Raw genomic sequence first — 27,052 nt, 5'->3', positions numbered from 1 at the left:
GGGCTGAGCTGGAGGAGGTCGTTTTTGTGTGGCTTCTGCTAGCTGGCTATTTGTGTACATTTGTGTGTCTTAAATTGCTTTTTCCCTTACACTTCTGCCTTTTGTTACAGCTGGCTTGCAATAGCTAGCTTACTTAACCCTTTATCTGGACAAAGGCTGCTAAATTCTGTGTCTGGCTTCTTGTTCTGCTAACTGTGCTAATTTGTGACCTGAAACCTTTTGCTTTTCATCACAGCTGGATACCAATTAAGGGTTTTCTGCCTAGCAGTCTTAACTCTTTGCAGTCTGAACAGGAAACTTTTTCATTTCTGTGCCTTTCCTAGTTAATTTTTTTTGCTGGGATGATCCTTTTGTCTTTCTCAGTATGTATGTGTTTTTATTATGCTGGATAACTGTGTTTGACTGAATAGAATACCTGGCTTTCTTGTAGTATGTATTGACTGCTGTTGGCACTGACTTTTGTTTTTCATCTACAGAAGTCTGACGTTTTTCTTTATAACTTCTGACTCCCCTTCTTCTTCGTCTTCCATTTTGCTTTTCTTTGGCTTTAGATTTTTCCCGCCTTTTCTGAAAAGCTCCTCCCCCCTCTGCCATCTTTTTCTTAGCTCCTCCCTTTCTTCTCCCTTTTTCATAACCACCCCCCCCCCCTCCGCAATCTTCTTCTTAGATCCTCCCGTCTTCTCCAAATCTTTGCCGCTCTTTTTTCATAGCTCCTCCCCTCTCCACCATTTTCTTCTTAGATCCTCCCGTCCAACCCTTTCTTTGCTGCCTACTACACAGCCCCCTATCTTCCCCTCCCTCTATGTAGCATGCTGATTGTACTGACTGTGCTAGAAGTGATTTGATTGCGTCTAATGGTACATTGTGTCTGTAACATATAACTTATGGTGTCTTTCTTTGCATGCACTTTTCGTTTGGGTTCTCAACTCTGTGCTGGAATCGAACTCTTTCTTTCTTATTTCTTTCTCCTTTCTTCAACCCTTTTTTTTCTTCTTCCCATTGAAATTCATTGATCCCTTTTCCCAATTCCTTGTTGGCAAGTGGTGAATGAATTCTTCTTATTTAACTAGAAATAATGGGATATTTCTCCTGAGGTTTAAAAAAAATATGGAACAGACATTTGATGCACATAATAAGCAATTGTTAAGTCTTTATTTTACAGTTAAAATCTTCTACAGAGAATTAATTTAGGTGAATTATTTCATCCCGTTTTTTTTTTATCCTTTTAATCGGATAGATTGAATGCGTGTTCTGTGGGGACCTGTCCCATCTGGGTTGCCCACTTACACTTACACTGACGATGCCATGCACTGTATTTTGACTTGATACATAGAGGGCTTTTTGCCAGTTTTGAAATTTATAATGTGATACCCAGGGCCTGTTATTGTCTTTTCGTTTCCCTCATGTTCTGCCCACGATGCCTGCTGGAAGCATGGGCCCCGCCCGACTGCTTGAGGCCGTGCCCCTTCTTTCCCCTCACGTTCTGCCCAACTGTATGCCCCGCTGGAGGAAGCATGGGCCTGCCCGGATGCTCTTCCCTGCTGAAGGCTTTGCCTCGTTCTGAACGCATATGGTGTCGCCTCCTGCCCGCTGCCCGCTGCCCATACTGGATTCTGTGCCCTCCGGCCCACGGGCCTTCTTCTTCTTCATGCCCTCCTTAGTCTGTCCAGGGGGGGGTAACTACAATGCCACTTCGCTGGACAGACACGTAAGGGAGGAGAATGATGTAGATGGGAGTGGCAGACCTACCTGAAGGTAGAATCCGCTTATATGCTGTCCTGTGTGCATGGGGTGCCCAAAAGCGGTAGAGAGAGTGTGTAAATCCTGGCGTTCATGACTACAGAAGCTGTGTTCACAAGTCACAAATGAGGGATGAGGAGATTCTGGGTATCACATTGGAACAGTAGAACATTTTACATAGTACATTTAAATGGTTTTATTCCACATGCTGTGCCATGCCATCCTCAGGGTTAAGTGGGTAAGTGGCCCCAAGGGGGGAGCATTCAATACATTATCCCTTTCTGAAATCTTGTTTGAGACAGTCTCTAGATTAGATTGTTATGAGCTATGATTATGTGACCGCTTTTGAAAATAGGTAACTAATATTCGTGTACGAGTTTTTCTCACATTTCTGATGTAGGTACCGATAATTACCAATATCCCCTGGGTGATGATTAAAAGGTTCCTTCGAAAATATTCTCTGGAAGATGAGTGATATTATGGATTGTGCCGCCCAAATCTGAATGAAATTATATATCTTTTTTCAAATACATGGGATTGTGACCACTGGGGTTTGTGGGTTGGAATATCTCAAAGGGGGGGTCCCGGTTACATGGGGTAATTAGTTAAATAATGTCAGAGTGTAAAGAAGTTCTCTAATGAGATAATTAAGTTTAATTCTGCCTGTAAATGTTTATGAATATGTTTACCCCAACAACTGAAAATGTATTATCACATGTCAAAACATGCATGGGATTAGAACAAAGGTTTAATGGGAAAATTGTTGATTGAGATTGTGTGAAGAATTGTATACAATTCAGTAAATGGTAAACAACATGGTATTTTATGTTTAACTGAAATCCTACAGATCTGGTTGTAAGAATTAATAAGTAGAGGTTTGAGCAATGTTTACAACAGATTCTAAACTTGGGTTTGGTTTATTATAAGGTTCCCCAGGAAAAATATTAAAATATGAAAGTTATGTTCAATCTAAAAACTTTATAAAAAATATTATAAAAATTGTAAAAATAAAATTAAAAAATAAACAAGTGTTAAAAGTTATTATAAAATGACATTTCTGATAAAATATAGATTGTGAGTAATTATGAGTGACTTTATCAGTAGAAAACAATGGTCGGTTCATGCGCAGGGACTGGTCAGTGGATTTCATGAGATTTGTCCTCTAAGCGATCTTTTGTCGCTATTGGAAGTTAAGGAATGTCATGTTATAATGTGGTGTACATGATTTTTGGCAGATGTACAAACCAAATATGTTTTAAAATTTTTGAAAAAGAGTTAAAAATGAGAAAAACGATGCAATTCGATTGGATTGTATATGGTCTAAAACTTGTACAATCTGCTCCAAGCATGGGGGGGACAGATGTTTTCCCTTAGAGGTCATTAACAGCAGATCAGGTTACAGGCTGTGGTGGTTTACAGGAGTGAGTGCTAGCTTGAAATCCGACTCCCAGTCTAAGCATCCTCAGCTGCTGTGCTTTACAATGGCTCTTTTGCAAGTTTGAAGGGAAAAACAAATAAATATCAGAGTTTATGTTAAGTAAACTATGGAAGCGTATTATGAGGGTAAATCTTTCTTTAATAATAAAAGGTAATTTGTACACAATCATTAGAAGATCTGAAAGAAAGCCCTTATCAATAAAGTATTGTTTTTCTCTTTCTTTTCCTTTCTTTTTCTCTCTCTCTCTCTTTCTTTTGCTCTTTCTTTCTTTCTTTCTCATTCTTTCTTTCTTTTTCTCTCTCTCTCTTTCTGTGGGTTTTTGCACCATTTGGTTTGAAGAATACCTTACTTAAAGGGTGTTATTTTAAAGAGAATGAAATATGGTGTTAATCTGCATAGCTTAAGAAAAGTCAAGTTAAAAAAAGTTAAAATAGTTTAAAAATAAAATACATGGATAGATTATGCGGTATGATACAGCCATATTTATGGATTAAAGGGTCATCTTCCAGGTTTTGGAGTGACGAAGGTGTTCAGTCAGAGAGGGAAGTTGTGTTTTGTAGAAGGATCCCTATGAGATACAGTGAATCTTTAAGACTGAACCAAAGGCTGCTATGTTTGTTTAAACAGACATGCGACAAGAATATTCATGCTGCATGATCAGTCCTGAAAACTAGTGTAATGTAATAAATAAAGTTTCTTTAGGAAATAAAATATTTAGGACAGAGCCCAATATAAAATTAAAATGCTAATGAAGGGAAATATAGTAATTTGGTGGGAACGGATGCTTTTATGAAATTTAACTTAGTAATGTAAATGTAGATTGGATAAATTCTGGTTGCTATGGTCAATAGAGGTTTGTTAACTATAAACAAGGATGCATTCCAGTATATTACTGAACACCTAGAGGCCACTTCACAAATGACTTTGTATAAAATTATGGCCTTATACAGGATATTAGGTGAACAAGGGGGGCATTTAGAATGTCACCTGCGGACAATATTTTGGGTGATAACACATTTGTACTGAAATAGGTATAGCAATTCTGTTTATATTGGTTATGATAATGTTTTGTTATATTGACCGTGTCCTCCATTACCGTCCTTGTCTGTTAAGAAATAACAAAGAGAATGAACTGATGAAATATTCATTTCAAGGGGGGGCTGTGATAGACGTGAAACTAAAATGAATATTTTTGTGTTATGATTAGAACCACTGAAATGGAGTGTATATTTTCCTTGAAATGATTCTTCAGATTTTGTCAGATATGTTCTTAAAGTATATTTTAACTTGGATGGACATACAGAGAGAGCTGTTGAAATCAAAAAGCAACTCCATCCACTCACTCACTCTGTGTCCCCCCTCCCTCCTGGATTCCTCAGTTGTAACAGGAAAAGCCTTCCCATCCCCCACATCCTGACTTTTACAGACCCCAGAAGGAGCCTGTATGACTTTTGGAAGAACATGAAATGGACTTGTGAGGAGAAACCACCCTTCTATGAACTGGCCAATAAAAGACTCACAAGGGTGATGGGGAGGGATTGATGGGTGTGTATTTTGTGACATCATGAAGTCAATAAATCTAAGAGGAGAAGGCCCGCCTCTCTCTCCTCTTTCATTATTTTCTCACATTCTCTGTGTGTGCATCTGTCTGTTCTTCTCTTCTCTCATCTTCCTGCTGTGCACTTCAGCTCCAGACCACAAGAAGCTGTGTGTGTGTGTGTGTGTGTGTGTGTGTGTGTCTCTGTTTGTTTCTGCTTATTTTAACAGATTATAGCAGTGAATCATGGCAAATCTAAATCACCCCGTATCCAGCAATGTCCCCCACATCCAGCAATGTCCCCCATATGCAGCAATGTCCCCCACATCCAGCAATGTCCCCCACATCCAGCAATGTCCCCCGTTTCCAGCAATGTCCCCCACATGCAGCAATGTCCCCCACATCCAGCAATGTCCCCCACATGCAGCAATGTCCCCCGTATGCAGCAATGTCCCCCACATCCAGTAATGTCCCCCGTACCCAGTAATGTCCCCCGTATCCAGTAATGTCCCCCGTATCCAGTAATGTCTCCCCATATCAATGTCCCCCATATCCAGTAATGTCCCCCGTATCCAGTAATGTCTCCCCATATCAATGTCCCCCGTATCCAGTAATGTCTCCCCATATCAATGTCCCCCGTATCCAGTAATGTCCCCCGTATCCAGTAATGTCTCCCCATATCAATGTCCCCCGTATCCAGCAAGGTCTCCCCATATGCAGCCATGTCCTGTCCCCCTTACCTTCATCGCGCCGCATCCCCGCTGCCGCCGACTGCTTAATACGGGCGGGGAACATTACAGCTTTGAATAGCTGCAATGATTGGCGCCGAGCTGCGTATAGACACTCCCCCTTGCTCGGGATTGGACAGTTCACCCGAGCAAGGGGGAGTGTCTATACGCGGCGGGCGGGAAAGACTACAGCTATTCAAATGAATGCTGTAATGTTCCCCGCCGTATTAACCAAGCGGGGATGCGGCGAGATGCGTTGTAGCGGCGGGATGCGTCGGCGGCGTCGGCGGGGGGGGCTTGCGGAGTATTCTATTTTGGTATCGGGGGTATTTGCGGGAGTACGAGTACTCCCGCAAATATTTGGAATCGGTCCCGATACCGATACTAGTATCGGTATCGGGACAACCCTAGTTAATTTTATATACAACTATATAGATCAGACCAAAATGAGGTATGAATGAGCAGGAAAGAGGGACAGAGGGACCTTGTTTCAAATGAGGGACAGTCCCTCAAAATCAGGGACAGTTAGGAGCTATGCCCTTTTCTGTGCCACTGTAGCACAACTGATTGGCTTCTTGTGGTACCCCTCCACATCCCAGGTTGAGCTCTGCTGTATAGAGGATTGCAAGATGCTGATACCAAGTCAAATTCAGGTATTTACACTACCTATAATTTAATTATTATGCACTCACCAAACTAGTAATGTGATCAATATTATAAAAATATTGTGTAAAAAATAAAATTCATATGTGAAAAAAGTGAAAAGAATATGAAAAATATGTGTATATGTATGCTGCTATCTCCAAGAATTAAATACTCAATTCACAAACATATAAAGAAAAAAAGAGATTGCACAAAAACTCAAACACATCAATAAATAATCATGCAAAAAACGCATAGCATGAATGAATCAATATTTATCAATTATTATCGTGTTGAAAAAGTCCCAAAACACAGGATAAACTTTAAAGTAAAAAATCCATAAGTACAACTTGTAATTAATGTGTTAAGAAGTCCCAAAGAGCTCAAGATAAATTTGGAATAGGGTAATTATGAAGGCAACTTCTGATGCTGCCCCTCGTAATCTGCAATGGTGACTGTTCAATGCTTAATGTCCGAATGGAGAAGTAAGCTAAAAAAGCCAGATGGCCTCTTACCAGACACGATGGACCCCAAATTATAGGGGTCAAACTCACCTGATAACCACAGTAATCAGCTGTGATGTTCTACCCATCTAGGACAGCAAGATGGTTTAATAACTTTCCAGCCTTCCAGTCACCCTGCTCAATACTCCTCCAGTAAGTTTAAAGGGAAAAAGAGGAACTTCATAGTGCAGTAAATAATGGTAGTTTATTCCAAAATCTTCCTTAAGCACAGTGAAGAAATACAATACAACACACAACTACAAGTGCGTGGTGATGTCACAAGATTCACTCCACCTCTGGGTGGAACATCACAGCTGATTGCTGTGGATATTAAGGCGAGTTTGACCCCTATCATTTTGGGTCCATCGTGTCCGGTAAGAAGCCATCTGGCTTTTTTAGCTTACTTCTGCATTTGGATATTAAGCATTGACCAATCACCATTGCAGATTACGAGGGGTGGATTTTGGATTTTTTACTTTAAAGCGGAGGTCCACACAAAAATAGAACCTCCACTTTTCGGAAACCCTCCCCTCCAGTGTCACATTTGGTACCTTTAAGGGGGAGGGGGTGCAGATACCTCTATAATACAGGTATTTATGCCCATTTCCAAGCATAGACCTCCTCTGGGGTTACGCCACTTCCTCCCCTCTTCACTGTCTTCTGGGAAACACACAGGTCCCAGAAGACAGCGAGGACCAGTGAAGACGTGCAGCACGACTCAATAGGTAACCGGGAAGTGAAGTCGCAAAGGCTTCACTTCCTGATTCCCTCACCGAGGATGGTGGCAGCGGCAGCCGAGAGCTGAGCGATTGATCGGCTTCACCTGCCGACATTGCGGGGCACCCTGGACAGGTAAGTGTTCATTTATTAAAAGTCAGCTGCAGTATTTGTAGCTGCTGGCTTTTAATAATTTTTTTTTTTTTTTTTTAGGCGGACCTCCACTTTAAAGTTTATCCTGTGTTTTTGGGACTTTTTCAACACAATAATAATTGATTCACATTGGTTCATTCACTCACATGGTATGTGTTTTTTGCATGATTATTTATTGATGTGTTTGAGTTTTTGTGCAATCTCTTTTTTTTCTATATATGTTTATGAATTGAGTATTTAGGGCCAGATTCAGGTAGAAGTGCTGCGGCGTAACGTATCGTAGATACGTTACACCGCCGCAAGTTTTCATCGCAAGTGCCTGATTCACAAAGCACTTGCGATGAAAACTACGCCGGCGGCCTCCGGCGCAAGGCGGACCAATTCAAATGGGCGTGTGCCATTTAAATTAGGCGCGCTCCCGCGCCGGACCTACTGCGCATGCTTTACGCGCCGTGACGTCATTTTGTCGAACGGCGACGCGCGTAGCGTACTTCCGTATTCCCGGACGTGTTACGCAAACGACGTTAAATTAAAAAATTTCAACGCGGGAACGACGGCCATACTTTAAACAGCAATACGATTGCTGAGTAAAGTTAGGGCAGGTCAAACGACGACTAACTTTGCGACGGGAAACTAGACTAGCAGCGACGTAGCGAATGCGAAAATCCATCGGGAATCGCCGTAACTCCTAATTTGCATACCCGACGCTGGTTTACGATGCGAACTCCCCCCAGCGGCGGCCGCGGTACTGCATCCTAAGATCTGACAGTGTAAAACAATTACACCTGTCGGATCTTATGGATATCTATGTGTAACTGATTCTATGAATCAGTCGCATAGATAGAAACAGAGATACGACGGCCTATCAGGAGATACGCCGTTGTATCTCTTTGGTGAATCTGGCCCCAAATTCTTGGAGATAGCAGCATACATAAACACATCTTTTTCATATTCTTTTTACTTTTTTTCACATGATGGACCCCAAATTATAGGGGTCAAACTCGCCCGATATCCACAGTAATCAGCTGTGATGTTCCACCCGGAGGTGGAGTGAATCTTGTGACATCACCGCGCACGGGCTGGCAGTCTGATAGCTTGTAAGTTGTCCTTATGGATTTTGATAGTTTGTAAGTTGTCCTTATGGATTTTTTACTTTAAAGTTTATCCTGTGTTTTTGGGACTTTTTCAACACAATAATAATTGATTCATATTGATTCATTCATGTTATGTGTTTTTTGCATGATTATGTATTTATTGTTTTTCGATATATATTTACACTACCTGCTTTGAAAAATACATTTTGGTCTCATTTACAAAAAAAGTGGTGGCTGGTGGTATTTTTTGGGGTGGAGGCAAACAGTGCACAGTCAGACAACCCCCCACCCCGGGCTTACTCCAGGCAACGGACTGCCGGCCAGCTAGCTTCCCCTGCGTCTCCTCTTCTCATGTCTTCTTTCTCCTCCTCCCAGAGGCCAGAGTAGTTTCTCCTTGGGCTTCCCATGGGACGCATGGATGGGGGATGGTGCCCCTAATATACGGGCCGCCACTAATCAGACACGTGCTGCTGCTTCTCCTTCCCCCAGCTCTTATGCAGCTGACAACAGAGGGAATGAGATCACTTATAAAAAAGAGGAAAAGGTATTAATGTTATTTTATATCTATACAAAAATGTTTTTCTTTTCATTTCGTTTTTACAATCACTTTAAATCCCAAAATATACTATAAGTGCAAACTACAAGTGCAAAGTGCACTTGGAAGTGCAGTCACTGTAGATCCATGGGAGACATGCAAGGAAAATAAAAAACAGCATTTTAGCTTGCACATAATTGGATAATAAAATCAGCAGAGCTTCCCCTCATTTCAGATCTACTCCTGAGATTTACAGCGACTGAACTTCCAAGTGCACTTTCAGTGCAATTTCAAGGATTTGTGGATTTGCCTTTCGTAAATAACCCCCTATGGACTCTAAATACATTACTTGTGTTGACAAGCAGTAAATGTGCATTAGATAAGCCATTCCTTGCCTCTCTAGATGCTTGTAATGTATAGTAATTAATTCTCAAATATCTCCAGAAATCACAACAAAGACTCTAAGAGCCGGTTCACACTGGGGCGACTCGTCAGGCGACTCAGCCGCCTGACAAGTCGCATCCCATTCTAGTCAATAGAACCGTTCTAATAGCAGCGACGCAAGTCAAGCCTCGTACACACGACCGAGAAACTCGACGAGCGAAACACATCGCTTTGTTCATCGAGTTCCTTGTTAGGCTGTCGAGGATCTCGGCGAGCCAAATTTCTCCATTACCGTCGAGGAAAAAGAAGACATGCTCTCTTTTTGGCTCGACGGGATCCTCGACAGTTTCCTCATCGAAAAGTGTACACACGACCGGTTTCCTCGGCAAAAAAAAAACAGCAAGTTTCTTGCCGAGAAACTCGGTCGTGTGTACGAGGCCTTACTCCGACTTAGAAAAAGGTTCTTGTACAACTTTGGGGGCGACTCGGGGCGACTTGCATTGACTTCTATACAGAAGTCATTTTGCAAGTCGCCTCTGAAGTCGTCTTCAGGACGCCTTGCCGAGTCGCCCCCGAAGTCGTGCCGACCCAGTGTGAATCGGCTCTAAAGCTTTTTAAGGGTTTTAGTCTGTTTCAACAGCTTAAAACCATCTGTTGTTTGTTTAAATTACACTTATTGCATTCAGTTTTGTTTAAATTACAAGGTTGACAGGCTGCCAAGATTCTGGTGCAATAGAAGTAATAGGAAAAATTGGACACTGATTTCTGTGCCTTTGTTGTGAACTTTGAAGATACATTTCCTAATGATACCTACAGAAGTTAATGAGGATTTGTTTTAAAGTGATTTAGCTGCTTGTTTAGAATATGTAAATAAGTGTGTTTAGTATTCTGAGCATAGGTTCACTTTAATGTAATAAAATACTTTACTCTACAGCTGGTCTTAGCTTATATCAGGGCAATTTTTCAAAGACAAACACATTTAGGGGGTAAATAGTGAAAACTGCACATGGAAATCAGGAACATAAATATAAAAAATAAAGGCAGAATTCCATGACTTTTCATTTACAAAACCATTTTCTTTTCACTTACTTAAAATCCAGATATCACTTGTGTAAAGGTAGTAATAAATGATATGTGCTTATGTCAATTTCAGAACCATATTTCCCTTCAATCCGATCTTATGTGCCTACATCAGCCCTAGAGCTTGTTACATCTCCCAATGTGCTACTTATTTAGAATTACAGACCTTGCAGTACTACTGCACTTCTAAAATATATAATTGACATTTGAAGTAGGAAGTTCATGCCAGGACTGCGAGATTGAACAACAGCCTCCTATTGCAGCCAAGTCATGTCAAAATAAAAATACATATATCTAAATCCTAATAAAGTGGTAGTCGAAATTCTTACTATAGGGGGCCTCAAGTGTGGCACCTGACAGACCCAACCAAAGGAAACATATAATAATACAATGAATAGAATATTCCAGAGTATTGTCAGAGACTGCAAACATGCAATAAGTGATGGTCAAAGACTGCAAACATGCTGTAGTAGATGGCCAGATATTTTGAGCATGCTATATGAGTTGTTGCAAACTGGGGGTATGCCTCAGCAGACAGTCATAGATTGTAGACACATTATATGAGGCTGTTGACAATAATCGCTATTATACCCTTTACAAATTCATGCTTCCACATTTGTTATCCCTACAGCCCCCTTAACCACTTAAGCCCCGGACCAAACTGCAGGTAAAGGACCAGGCCCCTTTTTGCGATTCGGGACTGTGTCGCTTTAACTGACAATTGCACGGTCGTGTGACGTGGCTCCCAAACAAAATTAGTGTCCTTTTTTTTCCCCACAAATAGAGCTTTCTTTTGGTGGTATTTGATCACCTCTGCGGTTTTTATTTTTTGTGCTATAGACAAAAAAAGAGTGACAATTTTGAAAAAGATGCAATATTTTTTACTTTTTGCTATAATAAATATCCCCCAAAAATATATAAAACATTTTTTTTCCTCAGTTTAGGCTGATACATATTCTTCTACATATTTTTGATAAAAAAAATCGCAATAAGCGTTTATCGGTTGGTTTGCGCAAAATTTATAGCGTTTACAAAATAGGGGATAGTTTTATTGCATTTTTATTAATTATTATTTTTTTGACTGCGACATTGTGGCGGACACTACGCACAATTTTGACACATTTTTGGGACCATTGTCATTTTCACAGCAAAAAATGCATTTAAAATGCATTATTTATTGTGGAAATTACAGTTGCAGTTTGGGAGTTAACCACAGGGGGCGCTGAAGGGGTTATGTTTCACCTAGTGTGTGTTTACAACTGTAGGGGAGTGTGGCTGTAGGAGTGATTTCATCGATTGTGTCTCCCTATAAAGGGGATGACACGATCGATACAGCCGCCACAGTGAAGCACGGGGAAGCCGTGTTTACACGCGGCTCTCCCCGTTCTTCAGTTCCGGGGACCGATCCGCCCACGACCCACGGCTGGGTAGATGTACAGGACGTGCCGGTACATCCATTTGCCCAGCCGTGCCATTCTCCCGACGTATATTTACAGGTGGCAGTCCTTAAGTGGTTACATTTATTTGTGCTACAAAAATCAATTATAAAAGATCAGAGGGAAAAAACATACCGTATTTTCCGGCGTATAAGATGACCTTTTGTACTTAAAAACTTGCCTCAAAACTCTGTGGTACCTGTCTCGGGCATTCATTATTCAAAAGCCATGCCTCCTCCTTGTGCTGTTCCATGATAGGCAGAAGCCTCAGCCTCAGCAGAGCCTCTGTTTGGTGTTCCGCCTATCACAGATGTCTTCTCATCCTCGGCCTCGAACGAGAGGACACAGTAAAAGGTGGAATACCGAACACAGGTGCTGCTGGGAAACTCAGTGTTCTGCCTATCACGGAACAGTACAAGGAGGAGGCGCGACTTTTGAATAATGCATGCCGGCAGTCTGACTGACTCAGCATTACAAGGATAAGGTATGGGATCGTCGCGGCATGTAATGGCACAGTGTGGCATGTAATGGCACAGTGAGGCATGTAATGGCACAGTGAGGCATGTAATGGCACAGTGAGGCATGTAATGGCACAGTGAGGCATGTAATGGCCCACTGAGGCATGTAATGGCACAGTGAGGCATGTAATGGCATAGTGAGGCATTTAATGGCACAGTGAGGCATGTAATGGCACAGTGAGGCATGTAATGGCATAGTGAGGCTTCCAGATAGACTAGTAAGAAGGGGGTCGTCTCAAAATTTTAGCTGGAAAATTAGAGGGTCGTCTTATACACCCAGTTGCCTTATACGCCGGCAAATACGGTAATAGAAAAATGGATGAAGAGCACAAAAATTAAGATAATATGAAAGAACTAAAGCAAATCTTTTATCTTTAGGACCCAGTTTAAAGAGTATTATCCCTTCACTGGCCTGAATAAAGGAATAAGGAAAGTACAGACAACTGTCTCCATGAGCACAAAAAGTCCTAAATAGTCACATGTGGCCCCCAAATCACAGTTTGGTCACCAGGGTCTTAATGCATGAGCACAGTCCCCTTTCTAAGTTTACAAATTAGAGCATTATTGTTATCCATATACTGCGGGCATGAAAGGGGGGTTGCACTATCCAGACCTATGTGAAAAGAGGTTGAAGCCACTAGTTTGACATCCTGTAAGAGGCCTATGGCTTCTGAGGGCGATGTATTTTCTAAGTAGCCTTTTTTCCCCCACATAGAAAAACAGATAATGGGAGAACTTTTGCATGTTTGATCTTTAATGCCAACTTCTGAGTTATTATAATATTTATGCCACTGTGTACCTGACAAGGTCAGCGTGAGTCTATAATAAGGTCAGCTGTGTGACCTATATGAAAGCACAGGACCTAAGTCTTCATTATTTGATATGGTCACAGAATATTTGTGTATTGCGATCTCATTATATTTCACAGTAAGAGGTGTGTAAATTCACTGCAGTTTTGCTGGGGAGACTAGAATAAATTTCAACAACACCACAGGGTCATATGAAAATATACATTAAACATTACAAAAAGTAATTTGCATAGCCATTAAAAAGCAGTCATGTCCAGAATAATACATATCACAGTGTGATGCAGAAGGTGGTGAAGTTCACATGCGTACTAATTTTCCTTGCACTTTGCTGACATAAGTGTTCAGTGTCACTGCTGGATCCCACCGCAGGATAACGAATATTAACATATGAATCACTTTTACAAAAATGAAATTCTCTGATTTGCTGGCAGATTATTCCATGCTTCAGAGGCAAAGGTTCGCCATACAGGTTATTTTATCATTTGCATAACTTTGCTGCTAGATAAACAATATAAATCAGACATTTAGAATAGCTATAAACACAGTAGATAACATACCTACGCTGTAGGCTTTGTTTAAAGGGAAATCTGCAAATGTATGCCATTTCATATTCACAGAATGTTCCAGTACAGTTAGTTTCCATATTGATATGAATAGAAATCAAATATGACATCCTCAATTGACTTATTAATGCTTCTGGCATTTAGAAATGAACTTGAGATTTTAAAGGAGATCTTCCTTCACCAGAGTTCCTGCGAAATATAAAAAGCAAGCCTGTGATTTAACCTGCCAGTAACAATGCAATAATTAAATGTCAGTGGTTTTGGACAGTTGTCAGTTCTTGGTACAGTTTGCCTGCCGTAGGCTAATTACGGTCCATTATCAGTGAAAGTATGTCATTGCTATTTGCAGAATATTCAACTGGCCATACATATCTTGATTTTCTAACATATCTTGATTGACTAACAAAATAACGGATTAAAAAATCACTACTACATTGGTTAAGGAAAGCAACAAGCATGCTTGACCTGTAACAAGTACACAGATCAAGAGTCCTGATTTCATTTTGTCTTTTAGATCTCAGTGCTCATCAGTTATATTAACAAACCTACCAGGCAAACAGTATACTTAGATATTTATCACTACAGTTTTTCTTTAAAATGACTCTGACATTATCTACCAGGGTAAATTTCCACCATATAGCCACTCTGTGAGAAATCCCTGGCTGAAGTCCAAAGGAAAATGTCCTCGAATCCCCCCTATTCCCTGCCAGTGTTCATTTTTTTCATCTTCTGACCTCCAAAATACTCCTGATCCCTGAATTCTGCAGATGATTCATGAGAGATAAACCCTGTTGGAAGTGTCAGTTTCCTTTCGGACTTCAACCAGGGTTTTTTCCGCAAACAGAGGGAGGATTCTGGGCAGTAGGAAAATGAAATTTTTTTTTTTTTTTTTTGGTGTAATGGCTTTTTAAAAATATGGTAGATAACGGTAGGGTCACTTAAAGTGATCCTAAAGGTTTTACGGTTTCGTACCTTCATGGATCCTATCTATGAAGGTAAAAAACTCTCCCAGTGGCTGAGAATGGAGCAGAAGCCATTGGCTCCTGCTACTGTCTATCACAGCCAAGGAAGCCAATGAGGAGAGAGAGGTGGCGGGGGCGAGCTGCGGCTCTGTGTGTAAATCTACACCCAGAGCGACGGCTCGTTAACAAGACTGCTTGGGTGTCCTGGTTGCAAGGTGGTGGCATTCGGCAGGAGGGAGGAACCAAGTGCGCCAGCAAGCAACTCGAGAAGAGGAGGACTGGGGATTCTCTGTGCAAAACCACTGCACAGTGCAGGAAAGTATAACATGTTTGTTATTTAAAAAAATAATACTTTCCTACAGAAGATACTTAGATTTAAATGACAAAAAATTATCACATGCCATTGTTTTTTTTTGTTTTGTTTTTATAGGGGGGAGGAGGTTGAGGACATTTGTTTTCCCTGATGCCCAGACCTGTTAGGAAATTTCCCTTCAATTTCTGTTCTGGCAGCACAATAAAAAGTGAAAGGAAATCTCTCCAAAGTGAGAGATTCAGTGTATTTCTGTGCCTGGAATTTGCAGTATATTGTGTAAACTGTCTGTTCCCAGGCCTCTCAATTACCCCTGTAATCTCATCCACAGAGCCGTCTGTCGCCTCACCTCAGTCTCAGCAGTCGGCACCTGTACACACGAGAGGATATCCGCTGGAAACGGTCCGCTGGACCATTTACAGTGGATAAATCCTCTGGCGGATTTGGATCTGATGGCTGTACACACCGACGATGACGCGGCGACGTGCGCGACCCTGAAGGTAAATACTTCCACGCATGCGTCAAATCATTACGACGCATGCGAGGGATGGGAGCGGACGGACTGACGACCGGATCAGTCTGCTGGACTGGATTCAAGCGGATAGATTTCTTAGCATGCTAAGAAATTTTTATCCGCTGGGAATCCGTCGGCTGGATTTTTATCCGCTGGGAAATGTCCGCTCGGACGTACACACGACCGGATCTATCTGCTGGAACTGATCCGCGGATCAATCCCAGGGGATAGATCTGGTCGTGTGTACGGGGCCTAAGGGCTCACTCACATGGGGCAGAGGGCTGTATGCCTACAGATTCAGTGTATTTCTGTGCCTGGAATTTGCAGTATATTGTGTAAACTGTCTGTTCCCAGGCCTCTCAATTACCCCTGTAATCTCATCCACAGAGCCGTCTGTCGCCTCACCTCAGTCTCAGCAGTCGGCACCTGAAAATGGAATGCGGAGCTAAGTGGAGACTTGTAGTATGACTCTGCTTAGCTCCACCTCCCGATTTCAGATGCCGACTGCCGAGATTGAGGTGAGGCGACAGGCGGCTCAGTGGATGACAGGAAGCAAGAACCTGGATGACAGCGTGGCTGCACCTGCACTTCACATAGCTGTTATGGTGAACGGTATATATTGAATATGAGAAGCCAATGAAGGTTATGCTGTGTAAAGCTATCTGATGACCAATCGTTACCCTGGTTTGGATTCCATGTGAAGCTGTTAGTTGGAGATGTGATTCTGGGTTTTCCATTACATGCACACTACTTTCAGCAGTCTGGTAAGCAGATTGGATTCCCACGTGGTGGCGAGTGCTGTTATATACACGCTAACATTGGTGACGGGTGTATTCAACTCTCCCTCTCCTGGACTCATCTTTTAATTTTAAAGCACTGCATATGGACCAATACAGGTATCCCTGATAGAAGATTTTTGATTATCTCCTGTTTTAGTACCAATAGTAACATTTTGGTTTTCCCATCACTTTCTGTCCCAGTGGTAATGATTACTAGAGATGGTCCCGCTGTTCGAATCGAAGGTAAGTTCGATTCTAACATTGGGTGTTCATTTGTCAGCAAACACACCAAACGTATGGGGCATTCGAGAGCCGTGGAGTACCCCATAATGAACTGCGAGATCGCAGTGCATTGACGGGTACTGATTGGCCAAAGCATGCACCTGACCTGCATGCTTTAGCCAATCACAGCATGATCTGCTAGGAGAGCCACAATTGGCCAAAGGCAGGGTGCCTTTGGCCAATCATGGCTGAGGGGGCTAAGTCCATGCCCCACACTATATAAGGCTGCTTACACGACGGCCATATGTTGTGTGATAACGTGGAGAGATTGAGAGAACTACATTTTCGTCTATAGCGCAAAAAAATTGTACAATCCACCAATGGATTTATATATTTTTTTTAATAAAGGACTTTTTTCCACGGTATGTGTGTGTGTGTTTTTTTACAATTCTTTACACTTCCTTAGTGAAATGGTAGGGGTACAATGTACCCCATTACCAATTCACATAGGGGGGGCAGGATCTGAGGGTCCCCTTTGTTAAAGGGGTCTTCCAGATTCTGATAAGCCCCCCGCACGCAGACCCCCACAACCACCGGGCAAGGGTTGTGGGGATGAGGCCCTTGTACCCATCAACATGGGGACATCCTCCCCATGTTGAGGGCATGTGGCCTGATACGGTTCAGGAGGGGGGGGCGCTCTCTCGTCCCCCCCTCTTTTCTGCGGCCGGCCAGGTTGCGTGCTTGGATAAGGGGTCTGGTGTGGATTTTTTGGGGGAACTCCACACCATTTTTTTTTTATTTGGGGTGGAGTTCCCTTTAAAATCCACACCAGACCTGAAAGGTCTGGAATGGATATTTAGGGGGAACCCCACGTAATTTTTTTAAATAATTGACGGCGGGGGTTCCCGTTAATATCCATACCAGACCTGAAGGGCCTGGTAATTGAATTTGGGGGAACCCCCTCGCTTTTTTTTTATTTTTATGAATGCCGACAATTCATTATAGCCGCGAGTGATTTCACCATAAACGTCTGCTTGCTGCGATCGAATGTTTTTAGCTACTTTGTCGAATCTTAATGTCTCTCTATGTTGAATCTTTTCTCTCTCTGTCGAATCTTTTCTCTCTATGTCAAATCTTTTCTCTCTATGTCGACTCTTCTTCATGTCTCTATAATGTCGAATCTTTTCTCTCTATGTTCAATCTTTTCTCTTTATGTAAAATAATATTGGACTAATAGAGTTAAGGTTAGGCACATTCGACCACAACAAAAACGAAAATAAAGCATTTGTTTATGTCGGATCTTTCGGTATTCGTTTTCTGTGCTTTCGTTATCGTTTGTTAAAACGATAACAAAAATACCTGAAGTTCGGACAAAAATGCATTCGGACGAAAAATAATGCACATGTCTAGTCTTTTTCTCCTAGGCATCAGCAGACAGCTTGTCTATTCAGAACATTGTAAATACAGCCTCTCCGCCTCCTCCTCTGTGCTCCTGATTTTAATACTTTCCTAACCGTTTGAAGGGGTGTAGAGGAGAGAAGACTGCAGATAAACAAGTAAAACCTATGTAGGAGGATTTGTTTAACCAGTTAAGACCCAGGCCTTTAGGCAGCTAAAGGACCCGGCCAGTTTTTGCGATTCGGCACTGCGTTGCTTTAACTGACAATTGCACGGTCGTGCGATGTGGCTCCCAAACGAAATTGACGTCCTTTTTTTCCCACAAATAGAGTGTTCTTTTGGTGGTATTTGATCACCTCTGCGGTTTTTATTGTTTGTGCTATAAACAAAAATAGAGCGACAATTTTAAAAACAATTCAATATTTTTTACTTTTTTCTATAATAAATATCCCCCAAAAATATATAAAACATTTTTTTTCCTCAGTTTAGGCCGATACGTATTCTTCTACCTATTTTTGGTAAAAAAAATCGCAATAAGCGTGTATCGATTGGTTTGGGCAAAATGTATATCGTTTACAAAAAAGGGGATAGTTTTATTGCATTTTTATTCATTTTTTTTTTTTACTACTAATGGCGGCGATCAGCGATTTTTTTCGTGACTGCGACATTATGGCGGACACTTCGGACAATTTTGACACATTTTTGGGACCATTGTCATTTTCACAGCAAAAAATGCATTAAAAATGCATTGTTTACTGTGAAAATGACAATTGCAGTTTGGGAGTTAACCACAAGGGGGCGCTGAAGGGGTTATGTGTGAGCTCATTTGTGTTTCTAACTGTAGGGGTGTGTGGCTGTAGGTGTGGCATCATCGATTGTGTTTCCCTATAAAAGGGAACACACGATCGATGACAGCGCCACAGTGAAAAACGGGGAAGCTGTGTTTACACACAGCTCTCCCCGTTCTTCAGCTCCAGGGACCAATCGCGGGACTCCAGCGGCGATCGGGTCCACGAGTCCTGCGGCCACGGTCACGGAGCTTCGGACCGTGTCCAGTGCACGCGCGCGACCCCACGGCTGGGCTCAAAGAGCCACGTACATGTACGTGGATGTGCCCAGCCGTGCCATTCTGCCAACGTATATCGGCGTGAAGGGGTCCTTAAGTGGTTAATATCTCTGTATCATCTGCGGCTGTTCACGTCAATGGGTATATGTGAGGGTTTTTCTTTAGATTAGAGCTATGTTTCCCCCAAAACATATAAGTCTATTAAATGCAGCATCTCATGATGGTGTGGCAATGATGCTGCACTGCTCTTGAATTCAGAGTCTTCACTCTTGTATAGCTGTTTTCCCTCTTGCACTACAGGGGAATAAGAGATTTAAATAGGGGGCATACTGCTGACTCACAAGCCTTTAGTTAGTTAATCAGCACCTAGCCACATCTAGTTCTGAGCTCTGCTCTTTGGCTTGACAGCACCACTGAATCACTCATGCCCCGTACACACGTGCGGGATTTCCGACGGGAAAAGTTCCCATCGGAAATCCCGAGGGGAAATCCGAGAACCTGCTCCGGCAGTCTTTCCCCCTACACACGGCTGCTTTTCCCAACAGGAAAACTGTGATGGAGCTTTGGCCGGAAATCCCGGCCATGTGTATGCTCCATTGCAGTTTTTCCCATAGGAAAACTGCCAAAAACCACCGGGCAACAGTCTGCCGGTTTTCCCGGCGGGAAAAAAGAGAGCTGGTTCTCTTTTTTTGTCCGGTGGTTTTTGGGCAGTTTTCCCATCGGAAAAACTGTGAGGAGCATACACACGGCCGGGATTCCTGGCCAAAAGCTCTTCCCGCAGTTTTCCTGTTGGGAAAAACGATCGTGTGTACGAGGCATTACAGTTAGAGCTGCAGGATCTGGGAAGTTAAGTGTGTGAGACACAAAAAAGACAGAATTTGTCTCAGTCAAGGAAGGTAACATTTTTATTTATTTTTATGGCCTGTGCATCACATAGTAGCTGAATTTCAGTGTAAAGACGATTTTGTGTTAAATACAGAAAGGCAATAGAAATTGTAATTATAATATATTAATCAACAATACAGTAAATGCAATACAAACCTTGCTTGGATACAAATGAAGCCAATCAAAAAAAAAAAATACCTAAATGTCCAGAAGTTTACATCAGAAATAAGAAGTGAGGAGAAGATTACAAATTACATAAGATTCTTCAAGCCTTCTCTTCCTGCAGATACCTCACTAATGTCAAGTTTTCTTGAATAAACAAGCCAGTTGTGACCTTAAACAGTCTTTGATATGTGCGAACTAGGTCTATTCATTAGTATTCTAGGTATGAGCTTTTGAAAGCTTTGCATAAATAAACAATTCCTTAAGAAATAAACTCAGATAAGTAATATGATCAATGCAAACACTGCATAACAAATAATGCTTCTGGGCTTTATACCCACTGCTAACATATAGGCAGTGGGATTCCATCTGTTTAGCTTTGTTCCTTTTGTGTTTGTTAACTATTAATAGAAGGTAGACATCTGGAAGTATGATATAATTTGCCCAGGAATTGTCTGCAACGAAGATATCACAAGCTAATTGCATTATCAATCACATAGAGATGAACCCTTTAACCAACACTATATGCGTAAGCAGAAAAAAAAAAGACAAAAGTCAATTATTTTTAATTTTCAGTCTTTTTTTTATTCTTTTTCTTCCCCTTGGGAATATTCTACGAGTAAAATACATAAATTAGCATAACAGATAAGCAAACATTTCTTAGGAGACAATTTAATTTAACATACTTTTTGTTCTTCACAAAACAAATAGCAGTTTGAACATTTTCACCAAAGACTGCTACATATATTCATAGATGAGGCATATTGCGATCTTATCTTCCCCCCTTATTTACATTTAATTAGAACATATAATAATTAAGCTACAGTTGCTGTATGTCTTATTAGTGAGTACAATATGATATGGTTAACATCATGCTGTGGAGTGACACTGTTAATACAGGGTCACTTACTCCAGATTGACTAAGGTTATATAAAGAGATGTTAGCACTAATTAAGTGCCATTCACACAGAAGTGAAAAATATTACGACCTTTCATTGACTAATTTTTTCTCAAAGGGAATTAAATTGATTTATGTTATTATCATCTTCAGGTGATGTAGGTAACTGTAATTTTCCTACATATTTATTTCTTTGTAATCATGAGCATTTTTTTTGTATTCTGGGGGCAGCATGATAACTCATGCCTCGTACACATGAACGGTTTTCCCGGCAGTCAAAAGTCCGCTGGGAAAACCGAGAACCTGCTTGTTTGCTTTTTCCGTGTACACACAGCCGGTTTTCCAGACAGGAAAACTGCCATTAAAGCTTTGGTCGGGAAAACTGGCCGTGTGTATGCTCCACTGCTGAGTAAAAAAACGCTGCGGGAATCGCGGCGGGAAAAAAGAGAACAAGTTCTCATTTTTTTGTTCACAGTTTTCCTGTCAGGAAAACTGCTATGAAGCATACACACGGCCGGTTTTCCCAACCAAAAGCAAACATGGCAGTCTTCCCGTCGGGAAAACCGATCGTGTCTACGAGGCATCAGTGTCTGCCGCTTTTTTCTTGCAGTACTGAATTATGAGAATCAGGCTCCATGCACACTAGCATTTTTTTTTTAGTTCAAAACACGCCTTGTAGTAGTGTTTTTAGTAGCTTTTAGGAGTGTCAGCGTTTTATTAGCATTTTTACAGTTAAGGGAATTAGAAAGCGTTAGAAGCTGTTAGGAGCGTTTTAGTAGCATTTAGGAGCATTCAGTGTTTTTTTTTCTGCTGGAAAGATGTTTAAAAAAAAAAACTCTACAAAAACATTTCTTTTTTGCTCCTGGACTCTGAGGTTCCATGCACACTGGGCTTAAAAAAAACTTCCAAATAGAGCATTTTTTAAAGTTTAGACGAGTTTTGGAGAGTTTTACGTTTTTTCTGCCAGTGAGCTCCAATCAGAAACACGAATGAGAAGTTTTTTTTTCCTGCCTCTAAATGTTGTTCTCAAAAATATGCCTGTAAACGTCCTAATGTGTATGGACGTAAGGATAACATTGAGTTGCTTCTACAGGCATAACACAAAACCCCTGTAGAAGCAACGTTTTTTATTCCAGTGTGCATGGAACCATAGGCCTCGTACACACGACGAGAATCTCGTCATAAAAGAAACATCATTTTCCTCGACGAGGTTCTTGTCAGGCTTGACGAGAATCTTGTCAAGCTTTCCTCGCATACACACTGTCAAGACAAAATCTCGTCGTTCTCAAACGCAGTGACGTAAAACACGTACGACGGCACTATAAATGGGAAGTTCAATTCCATTGGCGCCACCCTTGGGGCTGCTTTTTCTAATCTCGTGTTACTGTGTGTTAGTTAAAGTTTGGAGAGAGACGATTCGCGCTTTTCAGTCTGTTACAGCATGACGAATGTGCTATCTCCATTACAAACGCTACTTTTACCGAAGGTGCGCTCCCGTCTCATACTTTATTCTGAGCATGCGCGGGTTTCTAAGCATACACGCGAACGTGTTTCTCGTCTTAAACCAGCCCGACGAGAAACACGACGAGGAAATTGAGACTCCCGACGAGAAAAAAAAAAGCATGTTCTCTTTTTTTCTCGTTGAGATCCACGACAGTTTTCTCGACGAAAAACATATACACGACCGTTTTTCTTGGCAGAAATGCTCTGCCAGCATTTTTCTTGATGGATTTTTCAGAGGAAAACGGTTGTGTGTACGAGGCCTAAGGCTCAAAAAATTGATAATAGCCTAAAGTAGTGTGTATGGACACATAGGATAACACTATTTAGCTTCTAGGAGATTAAAAAACTGCTAGTATGCATGGAGCCTTAATCCTAAAGTGTATGTATACTGTAACAATATTTTTTTTGTTTTGCATAGAGGAGGGAAAGGTTTACACTCCTGCAAGTTAATATGTTGCTGTCTATGTTCTGTTGGGGAAAATTCCCTTCCTTTCCTGTTTTACAAGGGAGGCAACTCCACTCTTAAGGCTCAAGTTCACTGGCATTCTTTTTAAGCACTGAATTTAGCATTCAAGTAAAAATGCATTGAATGGCAAATGTAGTGTTTGACAAGAAAAGGCTGTGGTTGGCCTTCTTTGCCCGCAGTTCACACACACTTAAATAGTCAATGGGATTTTGCAGTCCCATGCTGACAACAAGTGTTCCAAATGCCCATAGGATTCAAGAGAGCAACACCACTGGACATGAGCCTTTAGACTAGTTGTCGCTAGAATAGGTGTCCCTATTTTAAGATTTACCCCATCTCTTGCTCAGGTGATTCTGAAATAATGGATTTTCTGTATTTCTACAAAAAAAATCTGAGCTATCTTGCAAAATTACATGTATTTTTTTTCTGTGCAGATGACAGAAAATCTAAATGTTACTATGCTATGCTCTCTCCGGGTCAGAAGTTCTTCATTTATAAGAATAGCATGAATCAAGAAAATATTACTTTATGTTCGATATATGGAGCTGATGGTCATAGAAAATAAATACTAATTTGGTTAGTTGGCTTAAATAATTTAACATACTTCTGAAAGATTCTAGGGGTTAGTAGATTTTAAATTAACAACTGAAAACTCTTCTAGGGTGTACCAAAGGAGAACTGGTATCCATGATTTTAGATCAAATTAGATAATCATTTACTAGTTACATTTTTTATTATTTACTTACTGTGTTTCCCCAGAAAAGGGCTGCAATATAAGCCCTACCCCAAAAATAAGCCCTAGTTTAATATGCTTGTAAAATCATATAATCCACCCTATTACAGTAGTATATAATGTACAATGTGTGTGTTTCTGCAATATAATTGTGGGGAAGAGAGCTCTGGTAGGTCACAAGTGCAGAGCGGTGCTATAACAAAGGTATTTGGCACAATTGTATTAGGCCGGATTCACACTTGTGCGGTGGGAATTTCAGCTCTCTTATCTGTGCAGAGAGATAAGAGAACTGTTCAGCAGATCCACTGTGTTTTAGCTGCAGATTAGCTGCAAATTTGGAGACCTGGGAGAGGGGAGGGGAAGGGGGGAAGTGTATTGAGCTGAATGAGACAAAATCCTGAAGAGAAATGAACACATCTGCGAATCAGCTGCGTACCCATAGAAGATAATGTGCCTGAATTCGCACCTGAGCCGCACCGCAATGCCTAAAATACGCACACGTTTTTTCGTCAATGCGCAGTGCGAATGCTTCGCACATATGTGAACCAGCCTCATTGAAAACAATGGGCCGGATTCAGAAAGAAGATACGACGGCGTATCTCCTGATACGCTGTCGTATCTCTGAGTCCGGCCGTCGTATCTATGCGCCTGATTCATAGAATCAGGTTACTCATAGATATGCCTAAGATCCAACAGGTGTAAGTGACTTACACCGTCGGATCTTAGGCTGCAATTCCAGGCCGGCCGCTAGGTGGCGATTCCGTATCTTTTACGCATCGAATATGCAGATGAGCATTTACGCCGATTCAGAAACGAACGACCGCCCGGCGCTTTTTTTTACATCGTTTGCGTTCGGCTTTTTCCGGCGGAAAGTTACCCCTGCTATAGGAGGGGTAAGTGCGGCATATCCTATGTTAAGTATGGCCGTCGTTCCCGCACCTAGTTTTGAATTTTTTACGTCGTTTGCGTAAGTCGTTCGGGAATATGGCCGGACGTAATTTACGTTAATGTCGAAACCAATGACGTTCTTGCGACGTCATTTGGAGCAATGCACGCTGGGAAAATTTGCGGATGGCGCATGCGCTGTTTAATCGGCACGGGGACGACGCCCCCTAGCCGCGGAATTTGAATTACGCCGGGGGATTTACGATACGCCGCCGCAACTTTAGAGGAAAGTGCTTTGTGAATAAAGCACTTGCCTCAAAAACTTGCGGCGGCGTAACATAAATCAGATAGGTTACGCGGATCTAAAGATCAGCTGACCTATCTGAATCTGGCCCCATGTATTTAGAAATGTTCTGCATATTGGATGCGGTTTAAGCCACACTCAATTCGCATAGGTGTGAACCCGGCCTTACAGAAACACACACATTGTACATTATATACTACTGTAATAGAGTGGATTATAGGATTTTACAAGCATTTTAACTCGGTTCAGACATGGCAGGAGAGAGAGGGGAGAGAAGACTGCACATTACATGGTAAGACCTACCCCAAAAATAAGCCCTACTGTGTCTTGTGTTGCCCAAGCTAGTGCATTGTTGATTCACTTACCTTTTCCTTTGATTTCCCTTCTAAATTTGTTTTCTTTGTCTGAATTTCTCACTTCCTGTTTTTCCTCAGTAATCTTGCCCCCATCATCTGAGCTATTCTGGCTGGGGGTTAGTCAGCATGCTCGGCCCCTCCCTTGGGACTACATCTCTGCGGGGAGATGCTGTGTTCAGGAAGTGAGAAATTTATCAAAGCAAAAAAAACATTTAGAAGGAATATCAAAGGAAAAGGTAAGTGAACCAACAATGCCAGCTTAAAGAAACCTATTTAGAAAATAAAGAATTAACCTTTACAAACCCTTTAAACCCACTTTTTGGCATCTGAAGACCTTTTTTAGTTTTTGTCTTTTGAACTAATAAACAGATATGACCTCTTTGAAAGAAGTAGAGGTAAAAAAGCTCATACAATCCCTGATCACTGAAAGGGAAAGGCAACCAAAAAACAATAGAGCATCAACTGACTCTTAGGGCCAGATTCACGCCGGCGGCGTATCTATAGTCGGGCATAGCGCATCTCATATGCGCTACGCCAACGTAACTTAGTGAGGCAAGTACTGTATTCACAAAGCACTTGCTCCCTAAGTTACGGCGGCGTAGCGTATATGGGCCGGCGTAAGCCCGCCTAATTCAAAGTAGGCTGGTAGGGGGCGTGTTGTATGGAAATGAATCGTGACCCCATGTAAATGAAGCGCCTAACAAACGGCGCATGCTCAGTATCACGTCGAATTTTCTCCCTAAGTTACGCCGGCTCAATGCCTGTGACGTGAACGTAACCTACGCACAGCCCCATTCACGTACGACTTACGTAAACGACATAAAAAGATACGCTTGTGCCGACATCCATACTTTGCATTACCTGCACCTCATATAGCAGGGGTAACGTTACGCCGGACATAAGCCTTACGTAAACGGCGTAGCGGGCGCAAGTACGTTCGTGAATCGGCGTATCTAGCTAATTTACATATTGGACGCGTAAATTTACGGAAGCGCCCCTTGCGGCCAGCGTAAATATGCACCCAAGATACGACGGCGTACGGCAACTTACGTCGGTCAGCTGAAGCCAGATTTCAGGCGTATCTAGGTTCCAGAATACCGCGCATAGATACGACGGCGCATCTTTTAACTTACGCGGCGTATAAATAGATACGCCGGTGTAAAAGCTTTCTGAATCTGGCCCTTAATGCCTAAGCGTACTTAAAATACATAAAGAACAAGATCAAGTGACATTACTTACTTCAGTGTAATAAGTCCCTTGTGCTGCATTGTCCTCTTTTAGCAGAAAACATCCTACTCTGATTGGCCGTGGCACGTTTATTTGTGTAAATAAATTATCCATGAATAACAACTTCATATTGAATATCATTTATTAATAATTAGACTTAAACTTTATTAATCTTCAAAATACAACTTTGCTCAGTCATAAAGGACTCGAGCACCAATATCATAAATCATAACTACCAGTCCCCCCTTTCAAAAAAAAGGGGGATGACCCACAAAAACTTGCCTTGCGACAAAGGAGGGGAGGTGGGAAGCTTGTTGCGCTGTCACAGACCCACTGGCAATTACCTCACAGTGGGGCTCCTTTATATAATGAGCCCTGCTTTCCAGAACTTTCCGAGGCATCAAGTGACCTTCCAAAATATTCCAAAAGGGTCAAATGATACCTCTCGCTCCCACCTAAATCTCGTTACTTTCACCTAATCCTTTTTCTTACATATTTAAGGTGA

This window comes from Rana temporaria, chromosome 1 (assembly GCF_905171775.1).
Source record: "Rana temporaria chromosome 1, aRanTem1.1, whole genome shotgun sequence".
Classification (NCBI taxonomy): domain Eukaryota; kingdom Metazoa; phylum Chordata; class Amphibia; order Anura; family Ranidae; genus Rana; species Rana temporaria.
This window is presented reverse-complemented; position numbering follows the sequence as displayed.